Source organism: Balaenoptera ricei, chromosome 3, assembly GCF_028023285.1.
Source record: "Balaenoptera ricei isolate mBalRic1 chromosome 3, mBalRic1.hap2, whole genome shotgun sequence".
NCBI classification, from domain to species: domain Eukaryota; kingdom Metazoa; phylum Chordata; class Mammalia; order Artiodactyla; family Balaenopteridae; genus Balaenoptera; species Balaenoptera ricei.
The window spans coordinates 119790144-119810115 of NC_082641.1; the positions used below are offsets into that span (position 1 = coordinate 119790144).

General features: G+C 47.8%; 1 long non-coding RNA gene across 1 annotated transcript in view; it reads left to right on the forward strand.

Annotated features, from left to right (window-relative positions):
- Positions 1-1642: 1642 nt before the first annotated feature.
- LOC132362601 (uncharacterized) overlaps positions 1643-19972 on the forward strand; it is a 354028-nt gene continuing 335698 nt past the window's right edge. The window contains exons 1-2 of the long non-coding RNA XR_009502404.1: positions 1643-1705; positions 4890-4984. This is a non-coding gene — a long non-coding RNA (uncharacterized LOC132362601). The remainder of the gene's footprint in view (positions 1706-4889; positions 4985-19972) is intronic.

Here is a 19972-nt window from a genome sequence, read left to right on the forward strand (position 1 = left end):
CATGTTGTACAATATATCCTTATAGCTTATTTTATACATAGTAGTTTGTACCTCTTAGTCCCCTACCCCTATATTGGCCCTCCCCCTCCCCTCTCCCCACTGGCAACCAGTAGTTTATTCTCTATATCTATGAGTCTGCTTCTTTTCTATTATATTCACTAGTTTGTTGTATATTTTAGATTCCACATATAAGTGATAGCATACAATTTTTGTCCTTCTCTGTCTGACTTATTTTACTTAGGGTAATACCCTCCAAGTCCAACCATGTTGCCGCAAATGGCAAAATTTCATTCCTTTTTATGGCTGAGTAATATTCCATTGTGTGTAATATATATATGTGTGTGTGTGTGTGTGTGTGTGTATATATATATATATACACATACACTATGTACATATAGTGTGTGATTGATATATATATATGTATATATATCACATCTTTTTTATCCATTCATCTGTTGATGAACACAGGTTGTCTCCATATCTTGGCAATTGTAAATAATGCTGCTGTGAACGTTGGGGTGCATGTATCTTTTTTAATCTGTTTTTGTTTTTTTCAGATACATATCCAGGAGTGGAATTGCTGGGTCATATGGTAGCTGTATTTTTAGTTTTTTGAGAAATCTCCATACTGTTTTCCACAGTGGCTGCACCAGTTTACATTCCCACCAACAGTGTATGAAGGTTCCCTTTTCTCTCACAATCCTGTTTTCTTCGTGTGCTGCTCCACATATGTGAATTTATGCCCTTTCAGTCTCGCATAAGTAGCTTCACGTTGTTTTCATCCTCTGTGATCAAAATGACAAGGATTCTTCATCTTTAGGGATCACAGATTAATATAGTGAATTAGTCTGTGAGCCCTGGTGTCACTGCCTGCATTGGAATGTCAATCCTACCACTTATTATCTGTGATCCTGAGTCTCAGTTTCCCAGTCTGGGAAACGGTACCAACCTCATAGGATAAATCGAACAAGGTATTGTATGTTCAGCAAAGTGCTGCGTGTCTGGTATTATTCTTATCTATTTTCCTTTTTCTAAGTTAAAAGACTCTGGTAGAAGGAAACTAATGCAACCTCTAGATTTACCACTTTCCTTTCCTCTAAACCCAGCAAGGGCATCAGGATTGGGGAGCAATACCAGGAAGCCCACCTTGCCAAAATACATGCCCTTGTGAAACTGTGGGGATGGGAGGGGAGAAGCTTGGGGAGGCCACAATGATAGGTGACCAACCATCCTGGGATGCAGTACTTTCAGTGCTAAAACCCGGACAGCCCCTGGCAACCTGGGTGGTTGGTCACCCTAGCATGATGGTAGTAGGTGACAGCATCTGGTAAAGTTGTCCAAGGGAGAGAGAACCAGAATCTGGAATATTTGAGAAGGGTTTGCTGTTCCTTTAATTGCTGTTGGGCAAACCTATTTGGAAACTCATTTCACCTGGGAGTGAACTGGCTGCCAGAAATGAGGCCCACCTGGGGTATGGGGTGGGGGAGGGGAGATAATTGCCCTGCCCCCAGGAAGCCGGGCCAGGGCGATTCAATATCTGCTAGATTTGAAGGATGTGAGTGGAGTGAAGGCTGCGTGCAGTCCTTGCTTTCCAATCCTGGCTGGTTTTCTGCTCTCATGAAGCCTTCTTTCTTGGCAGAAAGAGGGGTCAGTAGCCCTTCGTGGACGACTGAGTGGACGAGGGTTGGTTCCGGCTTCTGCCCAGGTACCGTCCGATTTTCTGGGTCTCTGTATGAACAGTACCCCCAAGACAGAGGCCGAGGGAGGGGAAAGTGGCCACTCTTAGGCTGCCGGCCAGTGCAGGGGGTGGTCAGTAGTTGGTATTTCCTCTTCCAGCCCTTTCAAAGCATTTTAAAATCGGATTAGCTTTTTGACAAACACTTGAAGGTTTGCTCTCCTCTGAGAGGCTCAAAGGGCTGAGGAAGAGCCTTCATCTGTTTACTTTTCCTTTATGTGGAAACTTACTTGGGCTGTTTCTATAACCAGCTTCCCCTCCGCCCAGACTCCCTCCCCGAAGCTTTGGAGCTGGTGGGAACTCACCAGCCACTAGGGCCCTGGCCCTCCCTCCGTGGTTTTCGGGCCTAATGAACTCTCATGCCTTCCAGGATTGCAGCCTTGAGCAGTAGGACTCGGGCGGCTCACTCTGCCCGGCATTGGCCTTGTAAATTTGCTGGGAGTGGAGAAGTGAGCTGAGAAGGGCTGGCCTGTGGACTCCATTGCCCTCTTGCAGGGCAGCCAACAGAAGTGGCATCTTTCCTCCCGGGTGTGGAGAAAGCCAGGAAGATGGGGGTGGGTAGCGGGGGGGGGGATGGCGGGGGCTAAGCTGGGCCTGGTTTTAGAGAGCAGAGAGCTGGCCCCATCAGGGCTCCTCTTCCTCTCTCTTTTTAATTAGCCCCCTGCTAGGGGGTCAGGCAATGTGTGCGTTGGGAAGAGCAGGGAGAGGAGACAGGTGACCAGGTGTGTGCATGGATGTACGTAACAGAGAATCCAGGCTGGAGGTGGGTGCTGGAGCTGTGGAAGGGAAGGAGGGCAGGTGGTCAAGATAGACCTCTGTGTTTCATTTTGTTAGTATGTTATATAACAAGTTAAAAGTGCATATTAAGCCAGAGAAGTATCCCCTGTGATCAGTCTGATCACGGCTAGACGAAATACAGGGTCAGGAAGATTCAGGAATGGCTTCCCAGAGGAGGTGGCAGGTAAACTGAGACCAAGAGACAAGTGGGGGTCACTAGATTTGTGCATTCAACGAAGATTTGGGGAGTGTCTGCTGCGTGTCAGATACTGCTCTAGAAACTAGAAAGCTGGAGGAGAGCAAAACACATAGAGACCCTGCCCTCATGGAGCTTATAGCTTATAGCCCAGTGGAAGGAGACAGATGAACAGAAAGATCCTATGATGTCGGGTGGTGTTAAAGAAACAGACCTCTGACACCTGTTGAAGTGGTAGGGAAGCCTTCATTGAAGGCGAGTGCAATAGGGAAAAGAGATTGAGTTCAACTCTGAGCATGGCAAAGACAGCTGGGGTTTAGAACCAATCAACAGACTGAGGGGGTCAGTGGATGAGGTAGACATCAAGGGGAGGCGATTCTCGCTAAACCAACTTAACAGGATTCTTGCAGAAGGCAGGCCAAGGACTTAGACATCAAAGGTGGGTAATGAGGACCTTGATCGGATCTCAAGGGTAGGGGAAGACTTAGCAGGATTCTTTGCTGAAGGCAGGCCAAGGGCAGGGCCTCATTGAGAAGAGGGCTCAGAGGAGCCTGATTAAAGTTTGGTCAAGGAGAGAGCCTTTGTGGGGAAAGGTGCTGTGAATGAAAATAAAGCAGGTGTGGGGTAGAGTGAGGAGTGAGTGATGGGGGTGCTTTTTAGGAGCAAGGCCCCTCTAGGGAGGTAATTTTCAGGCAGAAATTTATATCTCTTGAGGGAGCCAGAATTTCAAACACCCCAGAAGAAGGTGCTCTGGGTAGAGGAAACAGCAAGTGCAACGGCCCTGAGGTATATTTGAGGAATAGCAAGGAGGAGGTAGTTTGTAAGGTCAGAGGAGGGGGTGGGTGAGGGTAGAGCACAAGGGCCTTGGAGGCTGTGATGAGAAGGGGTGAGAGGGCAGGAAGGAAGGAGGATTTGGAGCCAGGGTAAGAGGAAGCCTGCAAGGGGTTCTGGGTTGCGCCCGCATAAAAAAGGAGTATGTGCCAAGGAGCACGCTTGGGGGCGGGGGAGGGAAGGCGGCAAGGAGTGTTTCTGAAATCCTAGGTGTACAATGTGGGAAAAACAAAGGAGGTGGCGGGGTGCGGGGTGTGGGGTCGGGGCGGGCCTGGTGCAGAGGGGAGGAAGGTGAGGAGCCAAACGGGGAGGGGCAGATCAGGGGCGTCATTTGCCATCTTCTCAGTCAGGGTTTCTCAATCATTTAAATGAGAGCCTCTGTCCTTGCATAAAAATCGGGCAATTCAGGGAGGAAGGCCTCTTCCTTTAATTTCAAGGAGAACTATAGAAGCCGGAAAGAAGGGTCGGTTGAAATAAAGTTGGAACTCGTCTAGTCCCTCCGGCTGCGCTTCTTGTAAATAGCGCCCTCCCAGTGTTGGAAAGGCATCAGTAGGGTCGTCGCAGCTGCTGGGGAACGTCCTTCCTGTTGAGACGCGCAGGACTTGGCTGTGTGTGTGCATCCGCCTGCGGAGTGCCTGGAAGTAGGGCGTGAGAGCGCAGGTCAAGAAGTTCAGGACCCCGAGCCCACTCATTTTACCCTCGGGGGGCGGCCCCACTTCCTCTGGGGGCCCTGGCTTCCCTCTGGCAGGTCTTCAGCTAAGAAGTCTGCAGAAGTCATTGGCCAGGCTTAGAACAGATCCTTTGTGCCAAAGGGGTTGGTGGTGTGGTGTGGAGGGGTGGGAGCCCCTTGGCTGAACCAGGATGCCCTTCACGAGCGGTGAGCCCTGCTGAGCACTGGGATTTTGGGGGGAGAGGGAGAAATGGGATTGGGCGGCCAGGGTAGTTTGGCCACATGTGAGTTAAAAAGCAGATGAAAACCCACAGAGTAACCAGACATTCTTCTCTTTGCATGCAAGATCCTGCCGAATGCTGGAAGAGGAAGGAGTATTTTTCTTGCTTTTTAGACATTACATCCTGTGAGGGGAAGATTTGGAACAGCTGGGGGCCAGGGGGCCCCATTGTATTTACTTATTTCCCCCTCCCCTCCTCCCACAACCAGAAATTTTTTTTTTTTTTTTTAAACCTAGAGAAGTTAACTCAGGGGAAAAAAAAAAGTCCTGTAGAGTAGGAAAGTAAGATTATCAGGGGTCAGGGAGAAAAATCTACAAGGTTCCAGAAAGAATTTACTTTACCTTGCAAAGCCTTCTTCTAAGTCCAAAGATAGATAATTAACTCAAAATTTCGTTTTAGGTTTAATGGCTCTTCCAGCGACATCTGCATTTATGAGGGGGGAAAGAAAAAGGATCCCTAACAGATGGAGAAAGAGGCCCTCTGGGTAGAGAAAGGTAAGGAGTGTTTCTGAAATCTTAGGCGCACAATGTGGGAAAAACAAAGTGGGTAATGTCTTGTGGGAGCTGCTCAAGTGTTGGCATGAGTTCCACCCCCACTTGTGTTCTGCTGGATGGGTTGCCTTAGAGAAGACCGTAGGAGAGGTGATGTAAAGTGGTCTGTGATGTATTTGATTGGCTGCGTGGGGTCCCTGGTAGAGTGATGTCCCTGGCATGGCTGTGGGCAGCTGGACGGCTGGTAGGATGTTTGCCCCCAAACTGCAGCTGGTCCTTTATGCTGATGAATGGCCAGAGCAGGATTCTCCTTCTTGTGAACCCGGAAGGGGGCTCTGCCCGTGGGGTCGGATGGCAGTAACTAGTCCGGGTGGACCAGCTGAGCTGCCCACTGCTGTTTGATCTGACACCCCACCACCCGTCTCAGGGAATGTGGGCTGACTGCATGTGAAAAGGAGAGGGCAGGACTGAGAGAGCAGCCTTTGTGTTTTCCTTCTAACTGTCCTTTCTGGCTCCTTGAAGCCTGTGTTGGGCTGGTTTCTTCCTTCTAGGGAGGGGATTGTGTGCTCCGGGGTCTGGTCGAAGAGACAGATTACCAGCTCAGGTTCCCAGTTGCTATAGAGAGCCATGTCTGGGGGTGGAAGGGGCTAGGAAGTTGGGTTCCTCCTCATCCGGTGAGATACATGCAAGCTTCTGCAAGAAAGACACAGCCTAAAAATCACGTGACAAGAGAGAAATAAGGCCTAGTGCCTAGATAGGATGGGATCTCCTGTCTAGATTCTCAGTCTTCTAGCACTAGACATTGTAACTAGATACAGTGCAGCTGGAGTGCTAGGCTCTCCCTCCTTCTGTTGTTAAAATCCCCATAGGCGTTATCTGGTCCTTGGAAAAGATGCTAGAAGTGCAGCAGACATTACTTACCGTTACCTACTGGGCACTGCGTTTTGGACTTCAGGGGACATGTCAGTGAATGAAATAAAGGTCCCACTCCCACAGAGCCCAAATGCAAATGTAAGAGCATTTCACTCTGTAGTGGCGTCACCAGGGCCAGACAGGCATACACACGAGAGACCAAATGAGTTCATTTAGCTGCAGGAATTGAGCGCCCGCTCTTTGGGAGACCCTGTGGATGCCCGCAGTGGAGGACAGGACACACCCAGACCCCACCTCTTTGGAGCTGCAGTCTGGTTGGGTATATGGACTCATAAGAGGTTCTTGACCTACAGGCTGTGAGCAGTGCTGCAGCAGAGAACCTAAAGGGTGCTGTGGGCCCTTCATGCAGATTTGGGGAATTGGGAACACCTTCCCAGAGAAGTGAATTTCAAGTTAATGCACGAGTAAGAAGAGGTAACGATAGTGTTGACTCTTAGTTGGCCCGGTAAGGTCTTCTGGTTCTGACATGATTTTTTTTTTTATTTAAATAAATTTATTTTATTTTTATTTATTTTTGGCTGTGTTGGTTCTTTGTTGCTGTGCATGGGTTTTCTCTAGTTACGGCGAGCGGGGGCTACTCTTCATTGCGGTGCACAGGCTTCTCATTGCGGTGGCTTCTCTTGTTGCAAAGCATGGGCTCTAGGCGCATGGGCTTCAGTAGTTGTGGCACTCAGGCTCAGTAGTTATGACTCGCAGGCTCTAGAGCGCAGGCTCAGTAGTTGTGGCACACGGGCTTAGCTGCTCCACAGCATGTGGGATCTTCCTGGACCAGGGATCGAACCCGTGTCCCCTGCATTGGCAGGCGGATTCTTAACCACTGCACCATCAGGGAAGTCCCTATGTACCCTCTTTTACTCTGAAAAGTGCTTAATTAAGATGGTGAATTGCATGGCACCCTACTGTGTGCCAAGCAGTGCTGCAGGAGCTCCATGATTAGAATCGTGCTGGCTCATAGTTAAGTACTCAAAACTGAGCTATTTGCTGGTCACTTACCTCAAGTCAAAGACTAACAGTGGCTTTAATCAGAATGGCATTTATTGTTGACTAAACAAGAAATCTGGGGTTGGTGGTCCTAAGGTTGGCAGTGGCCGACCAGTGACAAAAAGACGAAGATTCTTTCTGTTCTGCCATCAGGGCCAGCTGTGTAATTTGTGGGGCCTGGTGCAAAAGGAAAAATGTGAGACCCCTTTTCAAAAAGCAGGAAAAAATTGCCATTTAAGGTACTAAAACATAAAGCTTTTAACTTTCTTTTATAGCTTCTTTTGACTTGTCATGATACATTTTTTTAATTTGCTGTTGAACATTCTAGGTAAAGAAAAATTAACGTATTAGCTTGAATTTTACCATTTATCTTTATCATGCAGTCCCAGTTTTAGGTGCAAACATTAGAGCATTTACCTTGCCTGCAAAATTACCCAAATTACACAGTTATATTCACAATTATATTCAAATAAGCTAATAGTTAAGTGGTCTTTTTAAGAAGCTATTTTTCTTCTGAAATGCTCAAATTTATCTATTAGAAGTAGTAAGAGGCAGAATATAATTTATAATTAATACTAACATTTTAATCAAAATTAAGAGCTGAAAGTCATTTAATGTTTTGAAAATTAAATCTTAGCTTCGCTTTTTAAAAATGTAATGTCTGCAATTACAGTGCTCAATGTCCATTTCATTTCCAAAATAAAGAATTAGTATTACGCTTCATGCATGTTATATTTCATATATGTGTGAGTTGTGTATCTGCATATATGACACATATGTATGCAACATGATATAATTTTGCAGAAAGCTGCTCAGCTACCATGTACAACTGGTGCTAATATAGGACTGATTTGTGGAACCATGAATAGGAACAGAAACAAGGAAAGGGATGTTTAGCACTCCTGAGCTTCTGTACTTCATTTTGCAAGAATGTGTTGCATTTGTGCTGAGACGAAGGGTTGAGAAGCACACTTGTCTGCTCTCTTTCCGGAGTTCTCCCTACACTCCACAGCAGTGTTGGTCTCTGGGGCTGGCCAAAGCACGGTCCACACACCTCTGCTCGATGCAGTTACCTTTAGTTTTGAGGACCTAGGGCCAGAGGTGTGATGTGTTTCCCCGGGGCCCGAACCATGTTAGTCATCATAGCGGATGTTGAGGGTTATGGGTCATGCTGTGTGACTCTGAGTGACAGGGGTGCCCGTGTGTTCTTTAACTTGTACGTGTGGTCTGTGATAGATGGGACCCTCTAGAGCCTGGGGCGCCGGGCAGGGGCTTCTCTTGCTTGGTTCCAAGAATAGTACTGTATTTTCTAGGAGCACTCTGTAGACTTCCTCTTCCATTTCATTGGCCGGAATTAATCACGGGCAAAAAGAAGGCAGGTTTCTATAAGTTATACCAATCACGATGGAGTCCCTGGAATGAACACATGGCCCCTGAACAAATTTGGGGTTCTGTTAGTGAGGAAGAAGGGAAAATTGTTTGCTACTCAACCAGTGATATCCCCACAGTTATTGCTCCCATTTTCCTGAAGGGGAAATTGAAGCATAGGGAGGTTGAAGTCATACACCTAGGACGTGGTGGGACTGTGGTTGGAATCCAGGAAACCTGAGTGTACAGTCACCCTCACCACTCTGCTTACTGCTTCCTGTGGCTGATGAGTAGGGGTTAACCACACTGGGGAGTGAGGACATAAAGCGGGGTGAAAAGAGTATTCCAAGCAGAGGAAAAGGCATGTGCAGAAGTCTAGAGAGAGGCAAGGGATGGCATGGTCTAGCTGAAGATTGAAATATATTGAGAGAACCTTGGATCTATCCTTTGAGGGGGGGCCATTGAGGGATGGGGCTGGAGAATGTTTGCCGCTGGGGTAGCTAGGTGGAGACGGGAGATGGCAAGACTGGAAATAGGCACAGGCTGGGAGGCTGTTGAAAGATTCCAGTAGAGGGGAGAGAGTCGTGACTGAAATAGGGGAGGGGGAAGGGAATGTAAGCAGTCAAGAGCTACTTAGAGAACAGAATTGATAGGATTTCTTTATCAGGGAGAAGGAGAAAGAAGAACCAAGGATGACACCTGAGTTTATGGCTTGGAAATGGGTTAGCGGATGTGCCATTCGGATACAGAAAACAGGAGGTGGTGCCATGGGTGGGGGGAGTATGAGTCTACTTTTTTCTGTTCAGTTTGATTTTGGACATGTTGAGTTCACAGAGATAATAGTGGAGCTGCCGCCGTAGACATTAGAGTCTGAAACACTCAGGAGAGAAGTGTAGACTCCAGAGAGATGAGGGCTTCTTCAACATGTAGAACCTCTGGGTTCCACCATGGGTGAGCATGTAACGTGTGGAAAGAGACTCTAGGACAGAGCCTCAGAATCCCAGTGTATAAGGAAAAGGAGCAAACTGGGAAGGAGCTGCCTCCACTAGAAGAAGCCAGGAGAATTTGGTGTCACTAAAGCCAAGCAAAGGGAGCCTTAAGACGGAGAGAGAGATGGCGCTTGAGAAGTGAGTGCCAAGAAGGTCATGGATGATTGTAGCAGGAGCAGTGTCCCCGAGTTCAGGAGGAGACGGCGAGAATGCAGGGAGTTGACAGGACACTGGGAGGTGGGGAAGTTGAGGGAAGGTGATAACATCATTCAAGGTACCTGAAAGTGAAGGGACAGGTAATGGTATGGGAGGATCCAGGGAAGGTTTAAAAAACTGGGGAAGACTGGAGCATGTTGAATTGTGGGTGAGAAGTAGACCTCTGAGAGACCAGAAGTTGAAGATGCAGAGAGGAGATGGGGAATGAATAGTACAAAGAACTGAGAAGGCAGGAGAGGGTGGGATCCAGGGCTGAGATTGAGACTCTGTCTGAGGGAGGGACGTGGCTCCCATCTGAATGGGTGAGGATGAGGCAAGGAGGATACAGATGTGGGAGAGTGTGTGGGACTGAGAGGTTGATATTTGTTTCCTCTGTAAGGTAGCCGGAAGAGAGGCGGCGGTAGGTCCCGTGCAATATATGGGACATACTTACATTAAAAGATATTCACTGTGTATCTGAAATTCAAATTTATTTTATCTGGCAGTCCTAACTGGGACTGGCAAAGGATGTAGCTGGTCCTGTTGGGGAGACATAGGACGGTAGCAAGGAGGTGTCGCAGGCTCTGAGGAGTTTTGCTCTGTGAAGTGTCTGAGCGGGCGAGGTGGTGGGTATGGAGACTGGGTTTGCCGTGGCTCTAACTTGGGAGATAGTCTCCAGCGGGACCCAGCCTCCTGAGTGTCAGTGTGGAGAAGGCAGATGGTGTGGGAGGTCTGGATTAGACAGTTTGCCATCTCACTTGGGTGAAACCCAAAGGCGTCATCAACGTGGTTTGTTTGAGGCCCTGCCCTTCTCCCACCTCATCCCCACCCTCTCCCACCCTTGCCGTGCTCCCTGCAGCCTCGGGGCAGCTTGCTGTTCCTCAGACACTCCAAGCTCATTTAGATCTCCGGCCTCTGCTCCTGTAGTTTCTTCTGCCCGGAATGCTCTTCCTCAAGGTAATCGCAAGGTGTATGGCCCTTGCTTGTTGTGAGTCCCTCAGAGGCTTGCCCGGATCCCTTTTTCACAACGGCACCACCCCCTCTGCCCGCCAGGCTGCTCTGTTTTGATTCACGTCATTTCTCACCTCCTGATATATTATGTATATTTATCCAATTTTTGTTTCTTCCCATTAAAATGAAAGCACCACCAGAATAAAGATATCTTGCTCTCGGACGTAACCCCTGTTCCTAGGTATGCAGAGGAAACTTAAGTATTTGGTGAACTGTTAAATAAAATAATGATAAATATAGGATACCTTATGAATATCTTAGATCATACTTTTATAGGTGAATTTTTAAAATCCCTCTGTGTGTGTGTGTGTACGTATCAATGATCAGCAATAAAAGGAGTGAACTACTTGGTACATGCACCAACATAGATGAATCTCGAGTGCATTCTGAGTGAAAGAAGCCAGACTCAAAAGGCTACACACTGAAGAACTTCATGATATTCTGGAAATATAACTTCATGATACTCAGTTATAAGGCCATAAAGCAAATCAGTGGTTGCCAGGGGCTGGGAATGGGGGGCGGGGTTGGCACAGAGGAATTTTTGAGGGGTATGGAAATGTTCTGTATCTTGATTGTGGTGGTGGTCACACAGCTGTGTGCATTCACGAACATTGGTAGAACTCTACTAAAAAGGGTGAATCTTACTGTATGTAAGTCATACCTCAGTAAACGTGAGTAAAAAAACCACTTTCTCACCTAGATTTTGATTGTAGTATTTGGGCATTTCTTGTGACTGTTGGCTAATAATTCATTTTGCATGGGTGGCAAAGTAACCCCAGCTCGATGGTGTCATTCATGCTTACCGCTGCCAGTGAATACCTGTGCCAAGAAACTAACTTGTTCTTAAAGTGGAAGAGATTTGTTAAGGTGGAACTCTGTTGGTTTCCTTTCCAGCATCTCCCACTTCCTTCTAGGAAGAGAACACCTTTTCCTGTGTGGCTAGAAGGGACTGACCTTTGCCCTGTGTCCCTAGGACTGGGCTGTTGATTGTAGCCAGTTGAGTCCTTCCTAGCACTTCTCTGCCAGAGCTCTTGGGGAAGATGATGTACTTTTGCTGGAATTGGTAGGATGTAAATGTGAGCCTGTTGGTGAATCTTCTTTTTTTTTTAAAGATTTCTTCCACTGAAGGCAATTTATTGATTCTGTTGGTGAATATCTTGCTTGCTGAATGGAGAAAGAAAGACAAATAGAGCCCTGATGTTTGAGCACCTAGATTCAGCCGTGCCTGAAGCTGAATGTGCACTCTGGACAACCCAGTAACATGAGCTAATGAATTCCACTCTTCTCCACTTAAGCCATGTCGACTTTGATGGCTTCTATCAATCATAGCTGAGTTCTGACTCATACGTTGAAAATGAGAAGTTCTTGATCTATGAGGTGAGAGGATAGTAAAAGATTAGACAGTTAACTAAATTAATGAGTTGTGAGAGGAAGTTGTCCTAATTTCTCCTAGCCTTTTTATTATGGAAGCAGGAGCAGGGACAGAGGGTTGAGATGGGGATGAATGAGGGAGATTGAAGGGTGAGCAGACAGGTATACCCCTGGCCAAATGGGGCTGGGGATGCCAGGGCCCTATGCCCTACCAGCTGGGGGTCCCTGGCTGGCTGAAGAGGGTGTGGAGTCAGTGGAATTGGCGAGAGCTGGACTGTAAGCCAGCCCTGGGCTCCTGCCCTCAATTCCTGAGCCTCGCTTTCCTTCTCATAAACCCGGAGTGCTGCCTGCCTGCCTGCCTGCTTGCCCTCCTCAGGGTTTGTGAGAGAGGCTCCAAGGAGTTGACAGTCTCTGAAAACCATTGACACTCTGTGGCTTCATTTGGTTAAAGGTAGGAGGCTGGACGAGACAAGGACTAGATAGACCCTCGGTGTCTGAGGGACTTGGGCTGTGATCTACCTTCTTTGCACGAATTGTGGATGACAGATCTTTGCTGAAAGGAGGGTGAGAAGAAGCATGAAAGTAGGGCCCAGGGACTGAGAATTCCTTAGGGGTCAGCGATGTGTTTGAGGAAGGAGTTTTCTGAAGGGTGTGCAAGGGGCCTGTGGCAGTTTTCTGGCTGGAGTTGTTAGTTCAATGCCTTTTACGTATTAGAAAGAGGGAAAGACATCTTTTTTCCTTTTTACCTTTTAAAAAATGATGTAGAGTTTTTCCAAATACAAAAGAATCTCTTATTTAAGGATTTTGAAAATACAGAAAAGTAAACATGAGGAAATAATACCACCTATGATCATGCTACTTCCAGAGATAACACTGGTAATACTTTAAAAAAAAAATTTTATTTATTTATTTATTTATTTATGGCTGCATTGGGTCTTTGTTGCTGCGCGTGGGCTTTTCTCTAGTTGCGTAGAGTGGGGGCTACTCTTCACTGGGGAGCCATGGCTCTAGGTGTATGGGCTTCAGTAGTTGTGGCATGTGGGCTTAGTAGTTGTGGCTCACGAGCTCTGGAGTGCAGGCTCAGTAGTTGTGGCACATGGGCTTAGTTGCTCCGTGGCTTGTGGGATCTTCCCGGACCAGGGCTCGAGCCCGTATCCCCTGCATTGGAAGGTGGATTCTTATCCACTGCGCCACCAGGGAAGTCCCCAGCCCTCGTAATACTTTTGTATTTCCTTCCAGTATTTATTTGTGTGCCTACGTGTATTAGCGATGGCTTATATGTAAAATTTGATTCTACTGTCTATATAGCTTTAGAATTTGTTTTTCACTTAATAGGTAACATAAACATTCTCCTATATCTTTGTGTTTTTGTAGCCTGATTTTTTAGTTTAGTTGTATTTCACCATCTAGATGTATCTCTTTTATTGGACAGAAGGTCATTTCCCAGTTTTTAGGATTATAAAATATTGTGGTTAAATCTTTAGATGTATTTTTTTTGTACACATCCTTGAATAATTTTGTAGGACAGAGCTTTAGAAGTGGAATTATTAGGTCACATGGGATGTCCACTTAAGAATTTTTGTCCTCATCTGGCCAGGTTGCCCCTGGTTAAGTCAGGCCACCTTGCTGTCTACTGGTGATGCACCAGGATTCAGATTTCTCTGATCCCTGGCCCTTGCTGGGTATTACTGGGTTTTTAGGAACTTGCTAATTGATATGTGGGAAAAGCTTTCTCGTTTTTATTTTAATTATGCCCTTTTCTGGTTACCAGTAAGGCTGCCCAATTTTTTCCCCATAGAATTAAGTTATTTGTATGTTTTTGTGAATTGCTCTTCACGCCCTTCATTCATTTTCCAGTTGCGGTGCTTGTATGTTTCTTTCTGATTTATAATAACTCTGCTTACAGTGAGAATGTTAGCCCTTTGTGGGGATTGATTTTTAAGAGTGCAATGAAGTATCTTAATAATGGATCTTTTATCAAAGTCAAGGCAGAAGTCTTGGTTCTGGCTGTGGTGATGGTGGAATCTGATGATGTCCACCCGCTTCCCTGCACACAAATCCAGAAATAGAGTATTTTATAATGTCTTAGAGTGCAGCCGGGCTGTTTACCTTTATTTCACAGACTGTTACCCTTAGCCTGGAAAGGGGTAACTGGCCCAACCCCACAGCCGGCTACAGGCAGAGCCGGGGCCCTGCACTTGTGCTCAGATGACCGCTTTGCACCGCCTGGGAGGTCTCCGTCTCTTCTCCCAGGCTTCCAGACCCTCCTCCCTGGAGGCTTTGGGGCCTAGATGATGCGTATTTTTATACTAGCCACTCTACTAGAAAACAAAATCTGTTCAAAGCCGTGTTACAGGTTTTTCCAGAACTTTTAGCTTTTCAGAATCCACCTACTTCCCTTGCCCCCAGCAGTTACCATTTGAATTTCCCAATCTGCAGCTTCCTTTGTAACCGCGTGCGTTCACTGGGTCCAAAGGGACCTTTCCCCCAAGGGATTTGGTTCCCTGGGACGGGGCTGGGCAGGTGGAGCCCTTCCACTGACTTGGGGCAGCCTCCCCAAGAGCGCTGCCCCTCCTCAGGCATTTCTGCAGGTCCGCGACGGATGTGGACTCTCTTTCCCTCTCTCTCAAAGGTTCTTTCATTTAAATATGTGCATACATTTTTCTCCTGCCGCTCTTTCCCCCCCAACTAAGAATGAAGTTAGAGGCTTCGTTTGCTAAATTTAGCTCCTGCTGACGCACCATCCCTCCCGCTAGCAGTCTCCTCCTGTCTCAGTGTTTCTCTCAGCCTCGCTTGGGGTAGATGAACACCATCACATCCTACATAATGTTTAGCTCGGAGGCATTTCCAGATGGGAAATAACGTTTCTGTACTTTCATGTTCTCTGCATGCATAGATGGTTGGGAAGTGGGGGGCTGGCAGCCAGCCTGTTAGAAGCAAAGATCCACGGGGCGGTGGCAGGAGAACCAGTGCAGTGGTTGTTAGAGGTTTGCTCGTGCTGAGCAGGGGAGAGAGGTGGCTCTCAGGAGATCCGGGATGGGATTTGACTGGGACGTGACTGGAGAATTTTCAGGGAGGGGAGGCCCTCCTACTTGAAGCAAACCTTAGGGCGGTTAAAGAAAAAATTATTCTGACGCTCGTTAAAATGATAAGGAAGATTCTATTTAGGGCTATTGCAATAGGGGTACTGCAGTAGTGGGGAGAGATGGGGCTCAACTCTGAATACAAAGACAGGTGGGGATTTACCCCCAAGGAACAGGGTGAGGGCCTCAGTGGATAGAAAATTACTAAGAGGTGACATCAAGGAAGACCAAGGTCAAGGCCTCATTGAGAAGAGGGCTTGGGGCTCAGAGAAGCCTAATGACAGTTTGGTCAAGGAGAGAGTCTTTGTCAGTCTGTCCTCTTGTTCAAGGACAGAAGAGACATTCTCCTTTTGAACAATGTAAGTTCATTTCACATTCAGTCACCTTTTGTTCATTAAAGACCAGCTGAACCATCTGTTGGACTTGGCAGTGGAGGATGTTTACTGGATGGTGTGAACTATCAGGCATTTAAATGAGGGAGTTCATGATCTGTTGTGGTGATGAGTCTTTTGAAGTTTTTATCACATTGTAGTCTGGCTTCAGCCTGCAAGGCTTCTTTAGATCTTGGCCGGAAAGGTCAGTCACGACCAGCCTGTACTTCTAGTAAGGAACTGGGCAGTCAGGTTGTAGGGCTCAGTGAATCCATGACAGGAGGGTGGGAGAAAATGGGAAACTAGAAGAATGGAGAATTTGGTAAGGACGGAAAATGTGCAAGATGGCAGGATCCAATACAATTTACAGGGAGGTAACAAAGTAAAAGGTAGAATGTAATTTACCAAGAGGTGAAAAACAGCTCAAAGACAATGAACAGGACCAGAATTGGATACCCATAAGGGCGTGCTGTAGTTTTTTATTGAAACATAACATTTCTCTCTTCAGTGTCCAATGTTGGTCACTGAGTGGGTGTGTTAATGTCCACATGGAAGTGGCCTGGGGTCAGGCAGGTTGGGGTCAAATCCCTGAACTAACTGTGAGATGTCGAGCAAATTGGTTGCCTTCCTAGTGTCTGTTTCCTGGGTTAGGAAATAGGATGCAATCATGAGCTAACATTTATTGAGTGTTTCTCATGGGTCAGGTGCTGCTGTAAGCATTTGACATGCTTCACCTCTTTCAATAATTATTGGGTGCAGGTGAATGATCATCTCTTCTACAGAAAAGTAAACCAAGGGTTTAGTAAATCACGTTAACTTGTCCACAGATGATGCTGACGTGCAAGGAGAGATTGGTCCTCGTGTATTTAAAGTGAGTTGGGCACTTACTAGGTGCTGGCAGAGCCCCCGTCTTCTGCCTTCTGGGGGCGGCTCTCCTGTGAAGGACAGGGAGGCCCTGACCCAGCCCTTGGTGGCCACCGGGCAGGACCCAGCTGGGGGAAGTGGCAGGGCAGCTGCAGCCACTAGAGGCTTGCCCAGAGCCGCTTCTCACTGGCTGTGCAGGCCTGGCTGTGTACTGGCAGGCCTGTATCTCCATTGCTCCTCGCACCTATGGGGTGGGCATCTCCCACCCTACCGTGCAGATGAAATCAAGGTTCTCAGAGGGTGACTACCTGCCCAAACACACAAGAAGTGGCGAGGCAGGGATTTGAGCCCAGGTCTGTCTGGCCCAGAGCCCTTGCTCTCTGCTCTGCTGTGCACCGTCAGTGACCAAGGAGGCTGACCCAGGCTAGGGGAGAACCCGTATGGGCAGTGTGGAGGCACTGGGGAAATAGCGGGTAATGGCGTGGCCTTTGAAATCAGACAGACTGGGGTTCAGAGTCCTAGCTCTGCGACTTCTTAGCCGTGTGAGCATGAAAAGTGAGTTAACCTCTCTGACACTTGGTTCCCCCTCTAAAATGAGGTGGTCATAACTACGAAGGAGAGTGTGGGGAGGACATGAGAGAAAGTCTGTACGTAAGCATCCAGTAAATGGTGGCTGCTGTGGTTATGTGGGGCTTGCTGAGCCCTTTTAGATCCTTAGGGAGGGCAGACTCTGGAAGGCAAGCCTCTCAGGTGTAGGAGAGGCCTTGGGCTTTACTTACTTGTCTTGGGATGTGTCCCTGGGAGCCATTTATCAGAAATATAGCCACTAAAGTTTGGAACGATGATGGGGGAGACTGGGGCTGGGTACGGTACCCCCACATCTGTCCAACTCCACTCTTCCTGGTGATGGTCCAACAGGAGAGGCCGGTAGGAAGTGGTGAGGATTAAATGCTCACGTACATGACCCTCTTAGCCTCGTGCTTCACATGTGGGGAGTCCCCCAACTTCTAACTGTGGCTCATTAATTTGTTGATTCCAACAATGTTTTAGATTCAGAGGTCACAGTGATGAACAAAACAAAGTACCCACCCTCATGGAGGTCACATTCTAGCAGAGAAGATGGATAATAAACACGTAGGCAAATAGATTTGAATGCAGTATTGGGGAGTGCAGAACAGTACAGCAGTGTGAGGGGACAGAAGTCTTTTGGGGTGGCCAGGAATGTGACATGTGAGCAGAGACCCTAATGAAGCGAGGGCGCCAATCATGAGAATGCTGGGGGGCTCATCCCAGGCAGAGGCCCCGAGGTGGGGCTGAACCTGATACAGAGAGAAGGCCCATAGGAGTGTGGGCAGGGGAGGGGTAGGTGGGAAATGAGGCCAGGGTGGAAGCTACCAGATGTCATCAGGCCTTAAATGATTTTAATATGTTTTAAACAATCATTATTTCCAGATTTCCCCAGGCAGGTTTAGCTCTCCTTCCCCGTCTGCATTGTGTGTGCGCACAGCCATTGCAGCAGTGGTCACATGGGGTTGGCTCTTTGACCCCCACCCTGTGAGCCCTTTAGGCCAGGGACCATTGTCTGTTTTGCTTATACCTAGCATGAAGTACATGCTTCTTCACACATTTAAAAATGAATTTGAGTGATAATGGGTCCTGTCTTTCAGGGGGTTTCTATGTGCCAGTCACGATGGTAAGAACTTACATATTTCATCATCCCATTAAGTCTTTCCAGTAGCCTCTCCCCAGGGTGTTGTACCCATTTTATTTTATTTTTTTAAATTTATTTTTTTTTAATTGCCTTCTTTTTAAAATTAATTAATTAATTTATTTTTGGCTGTGCTGGGTCTTCGTTGCTGTGCGCCTGCTTTCTCTCGTTGCGGCGAGCAGGAGCCACTCTTCATTGCGGTGCGTGGGCTTCTTATTGCGGTGGCTTCTCTTGTTGCAGAGCACGAGCTCTAAGCGCGCGGGCTCAGTAGTTGTGGCCTGCGAGCCCTAGAGCATGCAGGCGTCAGTAGTTGTGGCTCACGGGCTCAGTAGTTGTGGCTTGTGGGCTCAGTAGTTGTGGTGTACGGGCTTAGTTGCTCCATGGCATGTGGGATCATCCTGGATCAGGGATCGAACCTGTGTCCCCTGCATTGGCAGGCGGATTCTTAACCATTGGACCACCAGGGAAGTCCCACGTCCCCATTTTATAGGTAAGGAAATAAGCTCCAAGGCTGGTCTGTGTCCCAAGGAAACACACCTAGGAATCTGCAGAGCCGGGATTTGAAGCCAGGACTGTGTTGAAGCAGCCATGCTTTCAACTGTGACAAAGCCAGGAGCAGTTGTGGTTTCTGCCCTTCCCAGGGTTGTGGTGTGCACTGCCGTGGGTCCCGGCATCCCTCAGTGTTCTCGGTCCCTAAGGGGTCACTTTGCATCCCTGTGTGCCTGTGGCATCCCGTGGGGCCGTCTCTCAGCCCTCCTCGCTGCTTCATAATCCACAAATGGAAAAGTGGCACTTAGAGCAAATTTATTCAGGTGGGAGCTGCGTAAGACGTGAAAATAAGGCTTTTGAGCTGCTGCACGTAAACTGGAGTGTAAGTGAAAAGCTTTTTATTTGGTTTCGGAGCCAGACTTTGAGCAGCCAGTGGGGCCGCGCGGTCTGGAAGCGTGCATTACAGGCAGTGGGTCGGAACGGGGGCACTTTGATGGCGAGGAGGGCGAATGGCTCTGGTGCAGCTGGACCAGCCAAGAGGCCAGGATGTCAATAAACGGGACACAGAAAGCCTTTTCCGAAAAGATGGAAGGCGGGGAGGAGAGGAAAGACCGTGCCTCGCTCCTGGCGTATTTGAGAAGGAACATGCTTGAGGTAACACATGTTGGCAGCTTTTATAGCTTCCTCCCACTAATGTGCTGGGCAGGCCCAGAACAGGCCGGTGTTTTATTTTCATGTAACGAAACCCAATGGATCAGAGGCAGCTCTCCAGCAGCGGCTCGCCTGGGGCTCTGCCCGTGGAGGGAGGCGGGGCGCCTGCATCCAGGGCAGTGAGACGACCCCGCACACCCCCACTCCCCGCCACTGCCTGCTGCCCGTGCGAGCCTCAGGGAGGTGGGGGCGGGATGTGGGCTGGGATGCCCGGCCGCCTCTGGATGCTGGCTTGGCTTGTCGTGGTCCTTCAGTGTGGTCCCCTATGGCCAGTGCTGGTGAGGGAGGTGGTGGCGCTGTGAGAAGGTAGCCGTTCTGGAAGGCAGGCAAGCGCTGGTCGACGCTGAGTGTTGAGGATTAGGACCTGCGTAGGAACCATAGCGCCAGGAACCTACAGAATGTTCTTTGTGCCTCTGGTTGCTGCTTGCCAAGGCGCTTTCCATGACTAGATGTAACTTGCATTTATAATCTCTTCTCTTTGGTAATATGTACATATGTGTGTGAGGTGTATTTGGACATGGGATTACGTGTGTGGGTAAAAATACATCTCTATTATGTTTTTGACCCACATGGGTGTGTTCCGCAACATTTTTGAGAGCCATGGGCTCGGGGACACTCCCGACTAGCTACTTTGAGACACTAACAAAACTCAGGCTTCCCTTGGATGAGGGTAGGATCTGCTGTTTTGTTTTTGTTACAGACTCTTTCTCCCAGTTTTTTTGTTAAAGCATGTTTTATCCTAAGAACTTTAGGTTTATTTTTAACCTGTATTAATTGTGGGAAAATGAGAATATCAACAAAAATAAGAAGCTAAAAGTCTTATCATTCTGTGTTATATATAAAATAGCTAAAGAACAAGGACCTCCTGTATAGCACAGGGAAATATCAATATATTAAATATCTTGTAATAACCTATA